The 24,777-nt window shown below is 32.0% G+C and overlaps 3 long non-coding RNA genes across 4 annotated transcripts; 1 reads left to right on the plus strand and 2 right to left on the minus strand.

Annotated features, from left to right (window-relative positions):
- Nucleotides 1-315: 315 nt before the first annotated feature.
- On the plus strand, nt 316-3,424 carry LOC107940268 (uncharacterized). Of its 2 annotated transcripts, none has more exons than XR_001695407.2 (5): nt 316-520; nt 644-815; nt 1,120-1,233; nt 1,359-1,473; nt 2,982-3,424. It is a non-coding gene; the product is annotated as an uncharacterized lncRNA (long non-coding RNA). The 2 variants fall into 2 exon arrangements; XR_001695406.2 differs by having other exon boundaries at nt 324-520; nt 1,140-1,233.
- Nucleotides 3,425-4,920: 1,496 nt separating this feature from the next.
- On the minus strand, nt 4,921-6,027 carry LOC107940275 (uncharacterized). The gene is made up of 3 exons (XR_001695417.2): nt 5,821-6,027; nt 5,645-5,746; nt 4,921-5,478 (listed from the first exon to the last, which is right to left on the minus strand). It is a non-coding gene; the product is annotated as an uncharacterized lncRNA (long non-coding RNA).
- Nucleotides 6,028-15,369: 9,342 nt separating this feature from the next.
- On the minus strand, nt 15,370-16,935 carry LOC107940266 (uncharacterized). Its single transcript, XR_001695402.2, has 2 exons — nt 16,692-16,935; nt 15,370-16,590 (listed from the first exon to the last, which is right to left on the minus strand). It is a non-coding gene; the product is annotated as an uncharacterized lncRNA (long non-coding RNA).
- Between the last annotated feature and the right edge of the window lie 7,842 nt (nt 16,936-24,777).

Genomic DNA, 24,777 nt, shown 5'->3' on the forward strand with positions numbered 1-24,777 from the left:
AAGAAATGAAATAAAAATACAAACAAAAAAGACAAAAAAACCTAAAATTTATAATTTTATATAATTCTTATATTTTAGAAATGAAATAAATTAAAGATTTTGTGGCATTTTTTTGTAAAAAACGCCAGAACTATGCATTAAAGCTTAATAAAACAGTGCCGTTTATGATTAGAACTTTAATTTTTAATGGCGTTTCTATAAAAAATACCGCAAAATATAAACAATAGCGTCGTTTTTATAAAAAACGGCCTAAAAAATTATTTTATTTTAAAAAAAACGCGCCTTTTTATCCAAATTTTCCCCCCATTGAAACCCTTAATTTTTTCCCCTCTTCTTCGCGGTCTGTGAGAATTTCGCTCCTTCACCCTTTTCAAACTCATTTCTTTCTCCTTTCTTTCTTTTTATCGGATATTCTTTCTCCCTCTCTCCAAAGTTCTTCGATCCTTTCCGTCTCCTTTCCGTCTCCAAAGCTCTCCAAAGTTAGCTGCATATGATTCGATTAGAAACTGGATATTGCAAGGTTCTCCAAAGTTAAATAAATTTATATTTAATTTCTCTAAAAAAGATTATTACCATTTTCCCCAATCTCTTTCTCTCCCTAACAAAAAGGGGTCGTTTATCTTGTTCTGTTTCAATTTTTTAGGGTTTCGTTTATTCAAAGGCCGTTGAAGGAGGACGATTTAATGGCAGCGACGACGGCGCAAGGGATGGACCCAGTAGTAGTAGACGATATAATCAGACGGCTGACGGAAGTTCGGTCAGCCAGGCCAGTGAAACAAGTTTGCTTGAACTCGAAGCACCCATCAAAATTTGCAGTAAAGTTTTTGGGCTTTTTTTTAATTTTTAGCTTTATGTTTCGTTGGGGATTGTTATTAGAAAATATTTTGTGGGTTTTTAAAGCTTAATTTATCGTTTTTCTAGAGGTGGAAATTGGGTTCCTGTTGTTTTGTTTTAACTGTTTGATTGATATATGAAGTAAATAAAATCATATATATGACATGTTTGAATATGATTGTAAACTCGAATGAATAGAAATGGAGATATCATTCAAATGGGACTTAATAGTAGTACCATCATTTTCCTGTATCTTAATATATTGGATTTTTATTTACATGGTAGGATATTAAAATGACAAACAGGAAGGCACCTCAACATATTTTGAGCATTGTTTTCGGGTTCAGTAGCAGCAAATGATGCCAATGTGGTTGAGATTGGTGCGGTGAAGATTGCTCTGTAAGTATTTTTTAGCTATGAACTGGAAGATTAATGATTCTTTATTTATTGAACTTGGTTCATTGGTGGTGTTTTCTTGGTGTGCTAACAAGGTAATGAGACCATGGTCTTCCATTTATGTGCAGATAATTTACAGCCATAATGTGAATCTGATGTCCATCTATAAGGGATTGTCAGATTAAGTGTCAACCTTAACTAGAAGATAAGTCATCAAGAATCCCTCTTGTTTCTTCAAAAACGGTAGTTCTCTTACTCTCTTAGACAAAATTTAATAATATTGTCCAGCATTGTAATTAAAAGCTCCTTTTAAGTCCACCTAAATTACACGTCTTCCAATATAGAAGTTCTTAAGCTTTCTCAATTCATTTACTCTTATTCAAAAAAGTTTGGAAACATTTGCATTGCTCCTATGTTTTACTTTGAATGAATTTTCCACAATAATTTTGATTAGATTGTTGGGTTAAAATATATGAGTTAAATTCTGTGAATTGAATGCTCCATGATGATTAGTTTTTGCTAAATCGGTTGGGATACTTTATTCTGCTCAGAGGATATAACCAGGCATTTCTGAATAGTTTTGCCATTATTTCTGAATCTTCTAAGCGAGTTTGTGACGTTCATATGGATGATACCCATAGGCCTTCGCATGGACAGTTTTTTAGGCCTTCGAATGGCTCTTTCTTTTTATTTTTTTCTATGATTTTTTTGTGTTTTTTGTTTAGAAGGAAAAAGTTAGTTTGTCCCTTATTTGCATTGCAGGTAGGTGCTGGTCTGTATAGTAAAAATATGTAAAAAAAATATATTTAGATTTGTAAAAATATATAAATATAAAAAATACATTAAAGTTAAATTATAAAATTATAAAAAATTTGAAGGTAATCCATTGAAAGGGGTGGAGTCCCTGTATTTCGTGAAATACAAATTGGGCATCCATGTATATATTGATGTTTATTACTTGAAAAGCAAGGAGTTTAGAAGGGTTGGTTTATTTATTAATACAAATTTATTCAATTACAGGATGGTACTGAAGGAATAAATCTCAAAATTGGTGCTGCTAATGCTATATATTTTCTTAATAATATTTCAGGAAATTTTATATTTATTACTTTAAAATATTGATAATTGAGGAAATAAACTCTACTGATTAATTGTGTTCATAATATTTGGAATAAAAAAAGTAAATTACATTGCTACAGCATGCAATGGTAAGTAGAGTGTCTGTCGAAGTATAGACCAGTAATAGAAATCACCTTGGGGTAATCTAACTCCTGAAATCTGAAGTTCAACAGAAGCATGTCATGACATGATAACAAACAAATTTCTTATACATAATTTTTTTCTTGATTTATTTATGTGTTCTTGTTACTGTAAAATTACATATACAGCATGAATTAGTGTAAAAAGAAAAAAATGATTCAAGGGTAAGCGTTGATGAATTTGTTCACATTTTAATGTGCATTCTGGTTTTTACTAAGGATAGTTACTAACATATCCAGTTTCTGAACTGGATACAATGTGTTTCTTGTTGAAAGTTTCTTGCTTATGAAGGATACCTTACAGAGGGTTCTGTTTCCCTACTACTTTAAATATTTTGCTTGTTCTTCAAGCATTTGGATCTGATAATTTCACTGATATTGCAAATTTCCATCCTAAGTTTGAAATTTAAGTGTCAACTTGTAATATACTCGGTAACATTTTGATGGTACTTAGAATAATAGTGCATAATGGTCATGTTCTGTCTTTTGTAGGTTACTTGTGTTGAAGAAGAAGCTGTGCTGTCCCAGGAAGCCTGCATTTTGCTCTATGCTAAATAGAGTATACCTTGGTTTTCAACTGCAATAGAAGTGCAAAAGCCTTGTGCAGACCCTGGAATTTCTGATTCTTGACCAAAGTCCTAGATGACAGACTTTGCCTCCAATCTTGAGGTGGAAAAGAGTGCCAATTGCAGCGCCAATGAAACTAAAGATGTTGCTGATAGAGCTTCAACTCAATTCTCTTGCGATGTGTATAGCCATAGGCAGGTTCAACTAGTCAGTCTGTTTCTCATATATATTATTTATTTTAGTTTTGATTCCAAATTTTTATTTTTGCTTTAATATTAACGACAACTTGAGTTCTAACTTTTGAATTTAAATTGTGTTATTTAATTTATTATTTTAAATTCTAAAATTAAATTCATTAATTTTTATATTTAGTTTTAAAGTTAAAATTTTCATAAAAAATTTAATTTAAATAATATTTTTTATTTATCCTTAAGAGTATATTTAAAGTTCAAATTTAAAAAATAAAACATAATATAATATTTATCATAAAAATAAATATTATTTAATTAAAATAATTTTTTAAAAGGTTATTTTTTTAGCGGCGTTTTTTGTAAAAACGTCGCTAAAGGTCATAGTCTTTAGCAGTGTTTGTGGGAAAAGCGCCGCTAAAGGTCTTGGTCTTTAGCGGCGTTTGTGGGAGAAGCGCCGCTAAAGGTCTTAGTCTTTAGCAGCGTTTGTGAGAGAAGCGCCGCTAAAGGTCTTGGTCTTTAGCGGCGTTTGTGAGAGAAGTGCCGCTAAAGGTCTTGGATTTTAGCGGCGTTTTTTCTAAAAACGCCATTAAAGTTAGCGACGCGTTCTTTAGCGACGTTTTTTCAGGCGATTGTCAAAGCACCGCTAAAGGCCTAAAAAAGCGCCGCTAAAAGCCTATTTTGGTGTAGTGAGAAGAAAGATATTCTTAATGAATTGTCAAACACATTCACAAAATTGATAGATTTGTATACGAGTGTAGAAGTACTATCCATGAGAATGGATTTTATTGTTTTAATACAATTATTTTAAAATTCACATACCATTGTAGCTTCTTCTTTTTTAACTCAGCTTCTTATTAATTTTAACAACAATTAAAATAGAATTCATCATATGTACAAAATTTTAAAAATAAAATAACTTAAGAGGTTTAAATAAAAATTAATAGTAAAATCATATTAACATAATTTGTACTAAAACATGTGAAATAAATTTAGATTTAAACAAAGGGAAAATATTTGGTAAATTACAAGTGAAGTTTTTAGATTTCACAAATAGAGTAAGAATTGACAAGTGTCTAATAAAAGTATAGTAAAATATTAAATATTTAATATTTAATAAAAAGAAACACATGATAATTTTTTAAGAATTTATAAAATAAAAATATATTATCAATCTACTAAATACAACCTTTAAATAAAATGTAGCAACTCAATACTATTACTCTCATCATGACAAATTGAAACATTACATTGTTTCAATATTTAGAAGAAAAAAAAAACTCAATTTAATGTATTCACTACAGCAAAACAGGCTTTTAGCGGCATTTTTTAGGCCTATATAAGCGCCGCTAAAAGAAAGCGCCGCAAAAATGTCGCTAATTTTGGTGGCTTTTTTTCACATAAACGCCGCTAAAGAACATGACCTTTAGCGGCACTTTTTATCACAAACGCCGCTAAATAACATGACCTTTAACAGTGATTTTTATCAAAAACGCCCCTAAAAGTACCGTTTCTTTAGCGGCGTTTTACAAAAATGCGACTAACTTTGGCAGCTTTCTAACATCCTATTTTTATCTAAATAACTCTTCTTGTAGCATGGAAACCAACCAAAAACAGTAAATCTAAATGATACTTCAAATTCAACAAAAGATATATAATATAAATTAATAAATGAATACAACAATGTTAAAAGTTAAAATGTTAAAATATTCATACAATAGTCTAAGATGGTGGATTTTGCGACTGCTGAAACATTTTCATCATATTCTAAAGTTGTAGTTGGAGTGCGTCATACTTTCTGCTATGCTCTGCTTCCCTCGCTGCTGCCTCTACTTCCCTCACTGCTGCCTCTGCTTCCCTCGCTACTGCTTCTGTTTCCCTCGCTGCTGCCTCTGTTTTAAGCTGTAGCTGGAGTTCTTCATATTATTTTTGAACCTCAGCTTTTCTTGATGCTGCCTCCGCTTTAAGTTGAGTAATTTGCTCAACTGTGCTCGCTTGCATCTGAGTCATCTGGTCTCTTAACCTCTAAACTTCAACTTGAACCTGACTCCAGAAGGCATGTATTGCCGCGAGCTGGATCCAAAACATTGGGTTGGGTTAACAAAAGATCCTTGAAATCGAACCCGGCCATACCTTTCAGGACCCAAAACTTCAGTAATAATCCAATTATCAATGTCGTCAACATTAACAGAACTATCACTCGAAGCAATCGTTTCATACTCCGCCTATTTATCCTTTAGTTTCTCGTAATAAATTAATCAAAGAGTTAGGAACGAAATAAATAATAAAAACAAATGCAACATAACTTAGCATTATTTGCATTACAAACGACGAATTAAACCATTATAATTAAACACTATAAGTATTTAAAATAATTAAAATTTTATTAACTAAACATACCATAATTTCTACAGCTTCAAAAGTCATAGGAGATCTATCTTTCTTCCTATGTGTAATGTCAAAAAGCTGAAGGCGTCTAACTTTTTGACCAGATGACAATTCCTACAATATAGTAGTAAAAATATTATTTAATGGAAAGTAGTAAATATTTGACACTATTAATAAATTTAAAATACCTCGGCCTCAGCTACACAAGCAAAACTTTTCGACCCAACTATGTGAGTGAATTTCTGTTTTTGCCTACTACTTGTTCCAACTCGTTCATGATCCTACATTATGAAATTATTATTACGTATATAGTAAATACTATAAACTGAAATAATTATAAGAGTTTGGAAGTACGTAATACCTCTCCTTTCTTTGAATTCCAAAATCTAACCACATCTTCCTATTGGTACCTCAGCATTCTCGACGGGACATTTCGCAATTTCTCTTCGAGGGTTATTTTTGTCTTAAAATATTCTTTCTTTAAAGTACTTTTATGGTCTCTCCATCTTTTTCCCAATGCCTTCTTGACATAATTATCCGAGACCTCTAAAGCAAACCTCGCCTACAAAAAACATAAGTTTAGAAAGTAAATATAAATTAAACTTAAACCAAAGTATTATAAATTACATTAACATTTTGTTACCTTAATATTATCGAGAGCTTGATTTTTGTTACTATCAGACATTTGATGCCATAACTCGTAGTTAATAGGCAACATATTGGCATTTCGTGTTATAATGCCCAAATATCCTTCTAAAAGTCGAGCTTCTGATCCAACAGGCTGACCAAAACTGTTTCTACATACTTTGACACGCTCAACAGGATCTAACTCGTATAAATCTTTAAGTAGCGTACATCCTCGACCTCTGCGCGTCCCACCACTTTCAGCTGAAAAATGGTATATTATAATATAAGAATTTGAAAAGGAAATCAATAAGAAAAGTCAACACGCGTGTAAATTAAATTTAACATTACTTTGAATTTCTGCAGGTTCGTCAAGTGTATTTGGAACATTCGAAGATCCAATAGCAGTCTATTGTTCACTATTTGTTTCTTCCGAATTTGGAGTATTTTGAACAATACTTAGATCTCGCAATCTTCTTCTAGGCATTTTTTCTGCAATACACATAAAATAGTTGAAAATTTAGTAACTAATTACAACAATAACAACACATATAAAATAGTTAAAATATTTAATAACGTCCAAGATTTAAATTATGATATTACATATAATTAAAAAATCGTAAAATCTTACTACATCATAATTCGTAAATATCTTTATCAACATCCTGGCAAACCCATTGAAATTGTGTACTAATACTAGGGGTATTTTCATTTAAGTTTTGTTCTAGAAAAGGCAAAGTTTCTGATCTATCGTCGATGTCATCTCTACTTCTATTGCCCATGTCAAACAAGTCTCTAGGGATGTTACGAAGTACAACGTACCAACCCTCATCAGTTGGATCTTTTGAGTAAAAAACTTGTTTCACTTGAGAAGAAAATACATACGGCTCATCTATCAATTGTTGTCCAGTGTGAATTAATCGAGAGAAGTTCACCATTGTAAAGCCAAATTGATCTTGTTTAATTCTGCGAGCAGTATTAACATCAGCCCAATCACATCGGAATAAGACAATTTTCCATTTGCCATAGTAATCCAACTCAATAATGTCAGTAAAAAGTCCATAATACTCCACATTTCCCTCAACAGGATTATTGTCCCTAGCACTAGCATAACTTGTAATTGAAGAATTAACAACTATTCCATAATTTTGAGTTCTTCTAAATCTCTCGCGATATTTTGTATGAAATTTGAATCCATTGATGAGGAAGGCACTATATCTTTTTACTACTCTATTCGGACCTTGGGAAAGCCATTTAACTTCGTCATTAACGTCCTTCCCACTCCAAACCTATTGAATCAAAAGTAAATTGAGTAATTATAAATGTTATGAGAAAACATTATTATTTGTCAATGAAAGCTTCAATTGCATACTGTTTGGCTTAACCATTCATGAAAAGATTCTGTGAATAACTTATTAATCTCTCGATGTTGTAATCTTCGGGAGCGTGAATAAGATCTCAATATTTGTTTGTACTGACTATGTTAAAAAGAGGTTTACTTTGTTAGAAGATAAATAAATTATAATTGATGAATATTTATCAAATTCTATAATTGACTTGCGTAATGGTTCCATTGAGTCATGGTGAAAAAGAACATATCGATGTTCTTGTACCGACGATCTATCATCTAATTCTGCAATTTCAACTTTGCCGATTGGTTCTCTATAACTTTGAAATAAATAAGTTTTGGCCAAGTTATGATCAGTGAGCCCAGCATTTCTACTTGGTCTGTTCAGTCTTGTTTCAACATCTTCCAAATATCTAGAACAGAAAGTCATACACTCCTCTGCCAAGTAGCTTTCAGCAATTGGTCCTTCTGGATAACGCTTATTACGGAAATAAGACTTCAATTTGGATAGGAACTTAAACACGATATACAACATTATCAAAAGTTATAACTGAAGGCATAGAGGTGAATGAATGAATGATTTAAAAATAAATTAACACCTTTCTATGGGATACACCCATCGATAGAAAATGGGTCCACCAAGTATTGCTTCATGAGGGACATGGATTAGCAAGTACACTATAATAGTGAAGAAGGAAGGTAGGAAGATCTTCTCCAAATTGCATAAAGTCAAAGCGGCTCGATCTTGTACCTTCTCAAGTTCTTGAACATCCAAAACTTTGCCACAAATGACTTCCATTATATTGGATAGTTCAATTATACAAGATGTCACCTTTTTTAACATACAACATCGTAAAGAAACTGGCAGTAAATCTTGCATCAAGATGTGATAATCATGTGATTTTAAGGAATATAGTCTTCGATCTTTAAGACTAACACATTGAGATATATTTGATGTATACGCATTTAGAACCTTTATATCCTTCAACACCATGCAGAACACTTCTTTCTCCTTCTTCGACATTGAAAAAATAGAAGGCGGCAATCGATATTTCCCATCCGGAAGTGCTTGGGGATGAAGATCACGCCGAATTCCCATATGAACTAAATCAAGTCGACTTTGAAAATTGTCTTTCGATTTTTCATCAACATTCAAAATTGTCCCAATGATGTTCTCGCAAACATTTTTCTCAATGTACGTGACATCAAAATTGTGTCGTAAAATGTAATGCTCCCAATAAGGCAACTAAAAAAATACTTCTTTTTTCCCACAAGTCCGCCTCATTAGGATCATACTCTTCATCAGATTCATCCATTGATATTTTGTTTGTTTGCGTGTTGGGCGGTTGATTCATCTTCCCATAACTGAAATTCATATCTTTCAACATGAACAAGATTTTAGAGCCAATGGTCTACGAATGAGCTTCTCTGAACTCTTCAGTACTGTCAAATAGAGTACTCTAATATCTAAATCTATGATTTCCCAGTAACCAATGACGATGCCCCATGTAAGAGAAATTTTTCCCATTATATAACCATTTCGAACATGTTTGCGTAGTACAATAAGGACAAGCATAACATCCCTTAGTACTCCAACCAGATAAATTGACATAAGTCAAGAAGTCATTAATAGTCCACATCAAAGCTGCACATAAATTAAAGTTCTCATTTCTCAATACATCATATGTCTCAACACCAGCCCATAATTGTTTTAACTCTTCAAAAAGTGACTGTAAATAAATTTCAATATCATTTTCGAGACCTTTCTCTCCAGGGATAATCATAGATAAGATAAAGGAAGATTGCTTCATGCAAATCCATAGAAGCAAATTGTAAGGAACAAGCACTACAGGCCAAGTACTGTAAGAAGTGCTCATGATTTTATAAGGATTAAATCCATCATGCTAGACAAGCCTCACACTCCAAGGATCGCTTGTAAAGCTTGAAAATTTACTGTCAAATTATTTTCAAGCTAAAGAATCCGCAGGATGCCTTAATAATCCATCATCGGTTCGTCCATCATGGTGCCATGTCATAGACTCGGCTGTCTTTGACAACATGAAAAGCCTTTAAAGCCTTGGTATTAGCGAAAAATATCACAAAATCTTAATTGGCTTCTTCCTTGACTGTGCATTATTTTCATCCTTATTCCCATCTTTTGTATTTCTATTCATCCAACGGGATTGACTGCATACATGACAGCACTGTTGGTTTTTTTGATCGCCCTAATACAACATGCAATCATTTGGGCAACTATGAATTTTGTGGTACCCAAGGCCTAAATCTTGTATTAGTTTCTTCATATCTTTGCATGAATGAGGGATTTTTGCAAACGGAAACATATCTCTCAAAAACTCTAACGGTATTGTCAAAGAGTTTCCAATCCACCCTCCCAAACTATTTAACTGAAAAAGACGAATACAGGACATTTTTGAAAATTTTGATCCCTCATAAAGTTCTTCATTCATTTCATTAAGTAGCGTGTAGAACTTTGCCGCTTCTCCATTCGACTCTTCATCAGGTACACTTCTTCCTATTTCGGTAAAAGTATTTCCACCAAGATTACAATCATCTGATGCAACAAAGTCAGGTGGAAATGATTGCAAACCATGACTGCGCATGTTAAATGCATCCCGCAACATACCTTCCATGTCATCTTCTCTAACAGATCGATGGTAAGCACTACAAGGATAAGCCAGATTAATCATTGAAGAGGAAGTATTAGGTGTGCATTCTCCATGGAAAATCCATTTTTTATACCCCCAAAGAAACCCATCAACAATTAAATGCTCGTAGACAACTTCACGAACATGCCAATTGATGTTGCCACACTTCTTACACGGGCAAATAATCAAATTCTCTTGGCTTGCATTTTGAAATGAAAAATTTAGAAAAGTTTGTACTCCATCTCGATAGTCGTTGCTTACTCTTGACAAATTCATCCAAGAACGGTCCATTTTGTAGTTCTTGAAGTCTAAAGTTAATAATAAATTACATGGGTAAGTTGTTTATTTATAGGTATAATTAAGTTATGTAAGTTATGATATGATATATATTTATGTATTATGTAAGTTATGTGAGTTATGTGAGTTATGTAAGTTATGATATGATATATATTTATGTATTATGTAAGTTCTGTGAGCTATGTAAGTTATTTATTATATATTTAAGTTATTAAGTTATGTAAGTTATGTGAGTTATGATATGATATATATAAGTTATTAAGTTATGTATGTATGTGAGTTATGTAAGTTATGATCTGACATATATAATTTATTAAGTTAAGATCCAAAGTTTTTTTTTAATTCTTTAAAGTTATGTAAATTGTTGACACCATTTTTTTGATAAAACGGGGGTCGACTTGGATTTTGAAAAATGAAAACGAATTTGGGAGTCACCACCAATCTTTTCTTGATGAGGTGTGATCGGGTCACCTCGTAAAACGATTGTTTTTAATAAACGGTTTAGATTTATTAAAACAATGCTTTTGGTGTGCGAAATTCAGAAAAATAGGTTCGGGAGTCGGTTACGTACGAGGAAGGATTAGCACCCTCGTAACGCCCAAAACTTAGTACCTTAGTTGATTAATTAGTGTCTTAGTGTCGAAGGTTGAAAGATTTTAAAATACAATCCTTGTATTAAAAACTTGGATAAATCAAATTAGCCGTTAAGGCCCTCTCTTTTCGAAGAGAGAAAAATGTCATACCCAGTGAGTTAGGGCATAATATTTTACCTCCTTAAAAAATGAGCTTGTCCAAAAACTCGTGCAATAAAACTTAAAATGATATTCAATTGTCTAAGTCAGATGAAAAAAATTGCAGCCCAAAACGTTAGGGCACAATTTCTCAAAATTTTAAACATTGAATATTGCATTTATTATTTTTAGAAAAAATCATCATCTCAAGAAAACAATGTGTCATATCCAATGCATTAGGACACAACGTAATGAATTCCCGATAATGAGATTTTTATTTATGTTTTTTTGATTAAAGAACATTCTCCATTATTTAGATTCAACAAAGAAAATTGGAACCCAATACGTTAGAGCTCAATCCTCTCGAAGATTCCAAATACTAAGTATTGCCTTTATTTTCAAAATTTTCTCTTTTTATGAATTCGGGTAAAAAATTGATGTAATGTTAATTTTGATGTACAAATAAATGCCGCATTGATAAATGACAATTATGGATACGATAATGTGAGCATAAATAATACGAGTAATAGCAACAAAATAAAATAAATAATAGGACAAATCAATATCATGCAAAATAACAAATATATAAACAAATAAAATTAAAAAATTCTTTTAAAATAATAATAAAAACGTAAATAAATAATTGAATAAAGAAAATGAATAAAATTATAAAAACATAAAAAGATATATGAGTATGTATATATATGTGTATTAAAATTATAAAGTATAAAAAGTATATATATGAGTATGTATTAATGTGTTTATGAAGATGAAAATACGTATATAGATATATATATATATATAGATATATAGATATGTAAACAAATTATAAAATTTGTATAAAAAATATATGAGTACGTGTATGTACATATATAAGTTATAAAAAATATGTAGGTATCTATGTATATATAGAAAAAGACAAACATGTGTGTATGTACATGTACATATAATGAAGCTTGGGATCAAAAAGTATATATAAATACATGGTGATAATAATAAAAAATAAGAAATACAATAAATAATCATACACTAATAAACGAATAATAATAAATAAATAAATAAGAGTAATAATAATAATAGTAAAAAAATAAAAAATAGTAATAACAGTATTAAACATAATAATAGTAAAAATAATGATAACATTATTAAAATTAATTAATTTAATAGCAACAATATAACAAAAAGGGACTAATTTGAATTGAAAGCAGAACTTTGGGGGGAATCCGCAAATAAAATAAAAAGGGGGATCCTTCTGAACGCGCGCATAACATGGAGCGACTGAAAGGGCAATTTTCCCTTCCCCTCCAAAACGCATAGCTTCAAGGTGGATCGAATTGAAATTTGAAATAAACTAAAGGGGTCAACTTAAAAAATAAGAAAAACCTAAAACAGAGGCCAGATTGAAGGAAAGCCCAAAAACGGAAGGACTAAAAGGGTAAATAAACCCTCAGTCCAAAAACGCGCGGATCTTTGGGGTCCATGGGTCGAATCTCGGGTCGCCTTAAAACGGCGCTGTTTTGGCACTGAAACCCCCGGGTGAAACGACATCGTTTTGTTAGTAGTATAAAAGTTACAAATTTTTAGAAAAGGCTCATTTTTTCTCTTCTTTCTAAAAAAAAGACTGAAATCCTCTCTAGCTCTCAACCCCCTCCGAACGTCGGCCCAGGATCCGACCAATGGCCACCGTGACGGTCGCTTACCGCCGGCGACGGCGCCGCCGTCCACGATGGCCAGAAAAAGGCTAAAAACTTTCGATTCAACCCTTTTAAGCCCCTAAACCCGAATCTAAACTCAAAACTCCCAAAATATTAACAAAAGGGCCCCAAAAGTTCAAGAAACCTTTCGATTTTCGGTTGCCTATCCTTGGAGGCGACTTCCTCGACCGTCCACGGCGTCGAAGACCCGAATCTAGGTCAGTTTATGGCTCCCCTTTCCTTTTTTTTGTTTCCGTATGCAATATAAGTAAATAAAAAATAAACAGTAGATTAGAGCAAAAATGTAAACTGTAAAATATCCACCTTTCGAACTGATTTTTGTTCCCTTGGTATTGAATTCTTAGTGTGTAAAATTACATGGTTATTTTTGTGGCTTTTATAGCCACGATTACATTGTCATATCACTGTTCCTTTCTTGCTTTTGTTTTCGTTTTGCTATGCTGTCTCTCTTTTTGCCTTGTTTGCAGGTCTGTGGCAAAGTCAACTTGCAGTTTTGGTGCAAACGGAGGCCACCTTGGGCGATGGGCGCACTGACACCGCACATGGAGCCAGCGGCGCAAAGGAAAGGAGGGAACCCTAGGGTTCCCTGATACTGCTTAGATTTTAGGCACTATTGGGCCGTTAGGGTTTTGGAGTTGGGTTGTTTTTTTGTTTTTGATTTGGTTTGGGTTCATTTGGTGTTGGTCCAGGCTAAAATTGGGATGTACATAAATTATGTAAGTTATGATATAGTTATTAAGTTATGTAAGTTATGTGAGTTATGTAAATTATATAATTTATGTAAATTTTGATATGATATATATTTATGTAAGTTATGTAAATTATATATTAATTTAAAATAGAAGTTTTAATTTCCGAAAAATTCAAAGATCATTTTGTAGCTTTTATTAATAATCTTGTGACGAATATATTTTATCTTATTTTACATTATTGAGTAACTTTGATTTTTCTCTCCTTGTATTAGTCGAGAAAGAAATTAAAATATAATAAATTTGTCTATATTTATCAAAATAAGTAAAATAAAAAAATAATACTTTGAGTTTGCATTACAAAATATAATTAATTTGTCTATATTTATCAAAATAAGTAAAATTAAAAAAAAAAGACTTTAAGTTGGCATTACAAAATAAATATAATTGGAAGAATAATAATAATGATAATAAATAATAATAATAATAGTAATAATAATAATAATAATAATACAAGATTAATGATCCACGTAATAGTATTAATAATATTAAAATAACTAATTTAATAATAAAAAAACTAAAATAACAAATAAAGGATTAAATAGCATTAATAATCAAAGACCAATTAATTTAAAACAAAGAGTATAAAATAAAAATATATATAAGGCCAAATAAAATGTAAACAAATTTGAAAATAATGAATTTGAAAATGAATGATAAGGGAAAAAAATTTGAAATCAACAATATACAAATCAATAAATAAATTATATACAAATCAACAAAATAAGAACGCAAGAGAGAGAGAAATTTGAGTAAATACTCTTAAGAATTATTATTACTCCCCACTTCCCCTTTTACAATGAAGGGAGAGACATCTATTTATAGTTGAGCCTCCTCAAATCCAACGGTACAGATTAATTACATCAACGACTAAGATTAAAAGGTATCTACAAATTAAATCTCTAATATTACAAAATCGTATCTTCTAAGATTGCATATCATATCTAAGATTACATATCCTTAAAGATTATGTTTCCATATACATCAAGCTTGTAGATAGGCCTTCAACCTTTTCAAGTAATGGGTCATCCCGATCGGGCCAAATGATATCATTTTGAACTTTGTTTTATTATTTTAGGTTTATTATTTTTTTATGAGCCCGGGCTAAATTAGCCTATTACAGACTATATATGATAAATCGATCATTTATTTGTATGTAAAAGATTCTTAGTCATTAACATCAAACTAAATTCAATCAATTAATCAAATATAAAATCGATAATTTAATAAATTAAATAAAAAATTGATAATTTATTCACATAAAATCAAACATAATTTATTCAATTAATCAAATATATAAAGTAATTTATGAATTTGAATCTCAAATTTAATAATTTGTGTATTTGTTTTTGCTTGGGTAAATAATAGTTTAATTTGAATCTCAAATATATTCATATATTACATATATAACTTAAATTTATTTTAAAACTAATTTTTAAATTAATAGTTTAATTTAGATGTATGCCATTTTTTTCAATAGCCCTCAGATTTTCTGTTTTTAACACGAAAAGATTTTTTTGTTAAGAGTAGCACGTCATATATCTTTTTTGATGAGAAAATTAGACAATGAACTAATTTAAAAATTGATTTGAGAGTAGATGATGACATTAGTGATTAGGCTCATTTTACACATAGCTACTTAATTCTACAAGCTGCATTGGAAAATTTTCTCTTTGCATTCAAAATTAAATCTCACCAATTAAAGAAATCACTTTCCATGATTATATTTCAAGAAAAATAAACTGATTATTCTACAAGCCTGTCAATAGCACAGGAATTAATTAAATTCCCATACCGCATCTAAAGAATCAACAACTTCCATCGAAACCAAATCCAGATTTAACCTTAACCTAGACCCACCTAAACCAGAAACAAATCAAACCTGTAAAGGACATAACTCAAAACATCCAAATCCGAAGTAACTTAAATCTAACATGATCATATATGTAAAAATTTGAATCACAAAAAACTTAAACTGTAAATCTGAATGATCCCAACTCAAAACATACACAAACTAAAACCAATTAAACCGATCCAATTCACAAAAACAGAACCTCAAGCACAAATAATCGAGCTCCTTTTTTACTAGATAAACAAACCTAATCAAGGGAAGAAAAACTAAAAGGCCGAAAATAAGGAATGAGGAATTTTTTTCAATAGTTTAATTTAGATGCATGCCATTTTTTTCAATAGCCCTTTGATTTTCTGTTTTTAACACGAAAAGATTTTTTTTGTTAGAGTAGCATGTCATATATCTTTTTTGATGAGAAAATTAGACAATGAACTAATTTAAAAATTGATTTGAGAGTAGATGATGACATTAGTGATTAGACTCATTTTACATACAGTTACTTAATTCTACGAGCTGCATTGAAAAATTTTCTCTCTGCATTCGAAATTAAATCTCAGCATATAAAGAAATCACTTTCCAAGATTATATTTCAAGAAAAATAAACTGATTTTTTTACAAGCCTGTCAATAGCACAGGAATTAATTAAATTCCCATACCGCATCTGAATGATCCCAACTCAAAACATACATACACTAAAACCAATTAAACCGATCCAATTCACAAGAACAGAACCTCAAGCACAAATAATCGAGCTCCTTTTTTACTAGATAAACAAACCTAATCAAGGGAAGAAAAACTAAAAGGCAGAAAATAATAGGGAAGAATTGAACCAAAAGGCATAAAATAAGGGGAAAAAAGAGCTTACCGAGCTCGCAAAATTGAAGAATGGGAGAGTTTTTGTTACGGAAAACCCTAACTTGTGAGATTGAAAGAGAAGCTTTTAATTTCGCCGGAGCTTCAGAATCAGGGTTGTGCCCTACAGATAGCAACAGAAGCAAAGAAAAAATTAAAGAGAAAGAAAAAAACGAAGCAAGCATTAAAGAAAAAAATCAAACAGAAAAAGGAACAGCCATATACCCAGTCAACGGAGAAATTAGGGATTTGCTGAGATTTTTACCAGTCAGCCCAAAGTAGAAGCCATATTGGAGCGAGAAGAAGGCTGGAGAACGACGGTGAAGGGGTTAGGGATTTGCAGGAGAGGAGAAAGACGGAAGGAGAGTCGGGGTGAAGGGGGGAGATTTAAGTCAAATTGAAATTTCAATATTTCCGACGTTTTACAAAAACCCCACTAATTGCAAACTATTTGCGGCTAATGATTGACATATTTTTATAATTTTATATTTAATTTTTATATATTTTATATCAATTTTAAATCATTAATTTTTGTAAATTTAAGTAATATAAATTTTAATCTATTAAAATTAATATTATCTCTTTTACAATTATGTAATACATTATTTAATATATGAATTAAAAAATACTAATTAATCTAAACCCTAAACCAAACCCTCTATCCTAAAAACCCTAAACCCTAAACCCTAAACCTCTATTCCTAAACCCTTGACACCTAAACCTTAAACCCCAACCTTTAAATCATAACCCCTAAACCCCTAACCCATATACAATAAATACTAAACCTTAAACTATAAACCCTAAACCCCTAACTCTTAACCCCTAATGCCTAAACCTTAAATCCTAACCCTTAAATTGTAAACCACAAACCATAATCCCTAAACCTTTAACACATTTCCCCTAAACCTTGAATCATAAAACATAAACTATAAATGCTAAACCCCTAACGCTTAACCTCTAACACCTAAACTTTAAACCCTAACCCTTAAACCATAACCCATAACCCATAACCCATAATCCCTAAACCCCTAACCTATATCCCCTAAACCTTGTATTATAAAACATAAATTATAAACCCTAAACCCCTAACCATTAAACCCCAACCCTTAAATAATAAACAATAAACCATAACCCCTAAATCCATAATCCCTAAACCGCTAATGTCTCTAAAGCTCAACAAAAAAAGAAGTCGTTTTGCTAAACTTTTTTGCGGCGTTTTCCAACAAGCGTCGCTATTTCTCCATATTTAGCGGCGCTTTTGGGAAAATGCCACTAATTCTCAATCTATTGTGGTGTTTGTTAAAAAGCGCCGCTAATGTCGCTAAAGCTAAAAAACGATGTCGTTTGTCTTAACTTTTTTGCGGCACTTTTTAATGCTTTATCATTAGCGGCGTTTTTCAAAAAGCACAGCTAATGATCGATCTATTGTGGCGTTTGTCAGTTAAGCACCGCTGTTGCTCAACATTCTTGCGGCGATTTCAAATAAGCACCGCTGTTGCTCGATATTTAGCGACGCTTTTCAATAATAGCCGCTAATGATAGATCTATTGCGGCGTTTGTTAAAAAGCGCCGCTAATGTCCCTAAAGCTCAACAAAAATACGACGTGTTTGATTAACTTTATTGCGACGCTTATATGAAAGCGCCGCTAATACTTGATCTATTGCGGCGTTTTTGAAAAAGCGCCGCTATTGCTTACCTTTTGTGGCATTTTTTTAAATTCGCCGTGAATGCTCGATTTATTGCATAAACGCCGCTAAAAACTTTTTTTGTTGTAGTGATTATATAAACTCATGTGAATTTTCCAAATTTTTTATGTAAATTAATCCTCACATTTTTTGTTAAATATTTGCTTTATTTAAATATATCATACCAAAACTATTTAAATTTCCTTACAACCGATATCATCCCTAAAATTATCTTAAAAATCCATTTATTTGATTAAACGAATTATGGTATAAAAATCCAAATTTAAATCTTACATTTTAAATTATTTTTGAAAAAAAAATATAAATTTGCACTTAAATATACTCTATGAACTTTTTTAACTAATGTAGATTTAATGATTACATATATTATATATTTTATTAAGTAATAAATCCGTTAATGATGTTATTTTTGTTAGGGAATGGGCTCATGCTTCAGCTGCTGGCTTGCTGTAAGTTAAAGTAGTTAGTTAGGTGACAAGTTTTCAGTTAGTTTCAATGTAATCTGTTTGTTTTCAGTTAATGCATCAGCTGGAACTCAGTTAAGATTTGTTATTAGACTTATTTCTTGTTGATACATTAAACAACGCTTGTATAAATGAAGGGTTCGGTCTTATGCAACTTGAATTTTGTTAGTACTCTTCTTATGCAAGCTAACATGGCCCATCAAAAAAAATGTGATGAGCTAGATCAACCCATGACCTCTCACTTTCATCATGGTTCAAATAGAAATGTCACTCAAGGATTCGAACAACAATTTAGAGAAGCTACTATCAAGGCAGAGGACATGGAGGTCATTTTTTAAACAATAGACCTTAATATCAATTTTGTGGTCGACTTGGATGTGTTATACAAAAATGCTACTATAGGTTCAATTAGACCACGAGGTAGACACACCTGATGTTGTTGATGATGTGATCTTACTCCCTACCACTAGGAAAAGGGAATTAAATAGTGGGGCTAAGTTGTTGAACAAAACACTTTAGCGAACAAATATAAATATAAATAATTATATAAGATCTGAACAAGTAATTTAAACAAATATTTATATTTATGTAAAAAAACCAGATTTAAATAAAACAAATTAAATAAATATTTATATTTAAAGTATCAGATATGAAAAACCAATTATATAAACAAGATTATGAAAATCAGAAATCGAATAAGAGAATCGAGTTTTACTAAATGTTAAGGCCTGTGAATATAGTTTCCTTAAGACAAGTTCGACCGCTCTTATAGTACTTCGAGAAGATTTGGTCGATTGTCTCCTAGACACAACAACAAGATGATCGAAGTTGTAGCACCTTTGCAGTGATCAACAAACAAACCCTTGCCTTCCTCTATCATAAAAACATTTGAAAATATTGAGAGAAAAAGAGAAGAATTTTCGAGAGGAAAATAAATTCATTGTAAGTGTGTAAAAAATTCTAAAGAATTCTTTAGGCTTTTATAGGTATTCAATATGGAAGAATTTTGGAAATTTCCATAAAGATACAAATCTGTATTAAAGGAGCCTTTAAATCAATTTGAATAAAATCAAATCAAATCAAAATATATGTCCTTTTAAAACAAATTCTGTATATCTGTTGAAAAAATAAATAAATTACGTGTTGGGCTTAAAATATCTTCAAGCCCTTCATGGGCCTGACCGGTCAGGACATTTCGCGTCGTTCATGTCATGCAGGTGCGCCTCAACCCCAATGGGTTTGGATCTGCACCCCTAGTGTGCGAGGCAGGGTTTCAAGCTTAGTCATTCAATAATCCTTTAAGTGGGTTCTCATATATATACATATTTCACACTTGGTATTTAACTAATGTGGGATCTAAGCTTCTCTTTTCCTCAACAAATATCCACAAGTAGCTTACTTTGAGCATCAATTTCTCATTCATCACTCAACCATTTTGAGCATATGATATATCGTTGTAAAGGTCTCATGGAGTAGAATATAAAATCATAATTTTATGATTCAACTCTCCACCTTTACAAATCAAGAATATGCCTCAAAGTTTGCAAAAATTACAATTTTTCCGACAATCCCCCACATGAATGAAAATTTATAGTTTTAATGAAAAACATTGACTCGATGTGGTGAAAGAATCTACAATCGATAGTTGTGTAGGATAGGTAGGCATCCACCCTTGAACCTTCCCTCGTGAAAGTATATTTACTTTACTAGCTAACTAGTAGACACGATGTCCTTGAACTGTTCTATCATTTGTGTAAACAATGATTTACCTCACAGAACTATCTCCCTAGCAAGATCTTCATTCTCATGGGTATGTTCATATGACCATGAAAATCTCCTGATTCTGTAAGATTTTGAGTTAACTATGCCCTAGTAGTCTCCTCGAAGCGGCCCCACTTCACTCTCACATAGGTGACTTATGTTGCTCAGCTTACCGAAACACACAATGATCATTAAAAGCATTACTTAACCTATCTCATTTTTAGTCATTGTTTACACCATAGGAATGGACTTAGGATAATAACCCCATAGTGGCCTCATAGGTTTATGCAGGTAGGTTGTCCCTTTGAACCTAGATCATGGGATCTCTAGTCAGCTAGGTAGGGTTTTCCTTCACATAGCGCCTTTTATTTTCATGGGATTTAGCCTCATTCCTTTTAATGTTTCATCAACATGATCTCAATTTAATCCTTTAGTTAACGGATCCGCAATGTTATCTATTGATTTTACAAAATCAATTAAGATAACTTCATTTGAGATCAGTTGTCTAATGGTATTCTGTCAGCGATGCATATGTATCGACTTACCATTATACATTACATTAGCAAGACACCCCTACACTTTCAAGTAGTTGTTGGATTGTTTTCTACCTTTCCATAACTCATATGGTGTCTTGTCCCTTTTCTTGCGGGGTACCTTATTTAAAAGGTAATTAGTTCATAGAAAAGCTTCCCCCCCTCATTTTTTGTGATAACCAAAGCTTTCTAGCAAGGTGTTCATCATTTCCTTTAAAGTCTGACTTTTATTTCTTGACTTGGCTACTCCATTTGATTAAGATGAGTATGGTGGTGTCACTTCATGAATAATACCATATTGTGCACAATATTCACCAAATGGTTTAACATATTCAATACCACAATCACTTCTCACCATATTAATCTTTTTATTAAGTTGGGTTTCAACTTCCTGCTTATAGAGAATAAATTTCTCTATAGCTTCATTTTTGCTTTTAAGCAAATATACATAACAATATTTTGTGCTATCATCAATGAAGGTAATAAACTATTTATTCCCTCCTCTCGTTTGAACAAACTTTAAGTCACAAACATCACTATGTATTAGATCAAGTGGTTCTGTGTTTCTTTCAACAGTTTGAAATGAGGACCTTGTTAATTTTTGCCTCAACACAAGTTTCACATTTATGTTTATAATTAATGTGAAATGAAAGAATGTGCTTTAAATTAATTAATCTACGTAAAGTATCATAATTAACATGTCCAAGTCTACCATGCCATAAATTAAATAACTCAAGCATATAAACAGAAGAAGAAGCAACATTCTTATTCATAGTCTTTGCTTTTATAGAGATTGTATTAAGTTTTCACATGTCATTTAATACATATCTCATTCCCAAAAGAATTCCCCTTTTAAACAAAATTAGATTTTGGGATTCAAACACCATCCTTAGGAGTGTTCCAAAAATATGATTTTTGCATGTGTCAAACACATAATTCCATATCAGACACTTCCTTGGAAATTTCTTCCACAACATTGGCCTCGTTAGCTCTAACTTTTTTTAGAATCCTATAGTCAAATGACTTGTGCCCCCATCCTGTTGCAATTAAAGCATTTCCCTTGAAATTTTTTCTTCTTGGAAATGCCACATTTTGGTCCTAGTTTAGACCTTTTTTGAGGTTGTTTTCCCTTCTTGAAGTTCCTCTTGACTTCTACGACGTTTGCCCTAGCACCATTGACATTTGCTATTTTGTTGAGACTTTTTTCTGTACCTCTTTTGTCTTCTTCAATCAAAAGTTTGACAATTAAATCTTTCACTAACATTTTCTTTCTTTTGTGCTTTAGGTAATTCTTGAAGTCATTCCAAGTAGGAGGCAGCTTCTCAATAATGGCTGCCACTTCGAAGGATTCACTTATCACCATCGCTTTAGCAAGAATTCCATGAATGATCAATTAAAGTTCTTGCACTTGATTCACAACTAGTTTAGAATCAATCATTACAAAATTCAAGAATTTAGCAACTAAAAACTTTTTAGCTCCAGCATCTTCGGTTTTGTATTTATGGTCTAATGATGTCCATAATTCCTTAGTTGTTTTCTTAACATTATACACTTCGTACAATGCATCTGACAAATCCATTCAAGATGTAATTTTGGTACAGGAAATCAGAATGTTTCCAAGCTTCAACAACAATGAAAGTGGTAACATCATCTACCTCACCCTCTTTAACAGTAGGAGGGTCATCTTTCAAAAATTTGGTCAAGTTCAATATGGTTAAATAAAACATCATTTTCTATTGCTAAGTCTTGAAATTCTGTCTCGATATTTTATAGGTTTCTCATTGTGGCTTACAGCAGCCGCCACCGGCAACACTGAGTTTTGAATCAAAGATTGCGTTTGAAGCAAAGCTTCAGATTACGAATTGATTGAATTGGTGAGAGTTTCCATTTTCTGTTAAGAAACAAAACCAGGATTAGAAAATTTATCAACTTTTTTTATACGGCAAGAATCTAACAAAACCTAAAACAAAAGTTTATACGGTCTAATAAAAAATACAATAAAATAATGCACCAGGTAGATAACCCTGAAAGAGAGGTGGTGCACTTGGCACTCTCATATTGTCTTTTTAATTCACCATTGATAAATTTCTTTTTCTTTGATATCACACTTTTAAAGCTACAAATTAATCTTTCACAATTTAAAGCCACAATTAAGGCCACAATAAATAGAAATTTAATTTCCAGTTTATATTACCCTTTGATTTTATTAAACGACAAAATTAAAATTCTGAAACAAAATCAAAATCAATTATGTTGAATGACTGGACTAAATCCCAAAAAAAATTATTTAATTAAAACAAAATCTTATAGTAGAATCCCAGTAGGAGTGTAATTCTTCAATTACTCAACCACCGAAGACCCACTGCCGTCGATTATTTTTCAACCACTAGAATTTCGTCATTGTAGCCGTCAGCACCCTGAACTAGTTCAGTTTTTGCCGGTTCAGTCTGGGCCAATGACCATCGGTTGGATTGTCAACCTAATTTCACATACCAGGCTTGGTTTAACCAATTTTCCGTTTTGGTCTCGATTTTAGGCTCTCGAGCCCAATTTATGATCTCAGGTCAAATTTTCAAGTTCAACTACCCATTGGACAAATTGTTTCACTTGAAAATTAGTTTTCAAATATATCATATTAAGTTAAAATACTCCTTGCAGCTTGATCTTTTGACTTATTAGCCTTCTTCCTATTCACATGAGGTGGAACCGAAGACTTAGTCAGTTTCTTCTTTCCCTTAGCTTTCTGCTTCCCCTTAGAAGACAAAGGGCCCAAAACTAAGTTTGCCTTAGGTTTCTCCTGAATTGGTTACCACCATTTAGCATCAACTCATAGGATTGTAATTCCTTCATGAGCCGAGTCAAGGTAAGCATCTTGTTCCCCAAGTTTTAAGCAGCCTTAAAACCGACAAACTCCTTGGTTAAGGATTTTAACACTATTTCAATCTAAGTGTTCACGTTTAGTTCAGCCTCATTGTCCTCCTCTTTTGCAAAGAATATTATAGGCTTAAGCATATGTTCTTTAACTGGAGTGGCATATTTTTGCTGATACTTCATCAAATTTGTAATAGCGAATTGTCGAGCCAATGCGAATTGGCCTTTGAGCAAATCTTCTAAAATTTTCATGATCTCTTTGACAATACGGAAATTCTCGTGTTGCTTTTGCAACACGCCACTCATACTCGCTAATATATAACATCGAGCAATCAAATCAAAATCTCTCCAGTGACTTCCCGCTTTGGGCTGAGCTTCAGGAGGGCACATTTCGTCAAGAACAAATCTTTGTTTCTCATAGCTGAGAACTATTACCAAGTTCCATTTCTATTCTTGAAAATTATCCCCATTCAATTTATTCTTAACAAGAATGCTAATTACAGGATTAGGAGACGTATTTGAGTTGACAAAAATAAAGATTCACTAATTAGTATCTTTGAATTAAGCAAATATTTTCATTTCTGCAACATATCAAGAATGCAGTATCATGTATGTGTCTTGTATTAAAACCTTAAAACAAACATTTTTCCGTTTCTATGATCATTCTCTCTCCCATCAACCATGTCACCTTAAGGTCCCATGATTAAATAACAAGAACATGGATTACATCTAATCAGTTTGTGATTCTTAATCCTCAAGACTCTACATGAACAAACGCCCGTTTAATGTTTAGTCATCATCTCTAGCTTAAATATTGTTTATTGGGAAACTATTTATAAGAGAGATCTTGAGTGTGTAACCATTAACTTAACACCCATCATAAACACACTTTCATTCATGAGTCATCTTGGGACAATCTCACTGAGATTCATGCATGACTAGTTGTCCTTAAAAGGAAATCCATCCAGTGAACTC

This window comes from Gossypium hirsutum, chromosome D01 (assembly GCF_007990345.1).
Source record: "Gossypium hirsutum isolate 1008001.06 chromosome D01, Gossypium_hirsutum_v2.1, whole genome shotgun sequence".
NCBI classification, from domain to species: domain Eukaryota; kingdom Viridiplantae; phylum Streptophyta; class Magnoliopsida; order Malvales; family Malvaceae; genus Gossypium; species Gossypium hirsutum.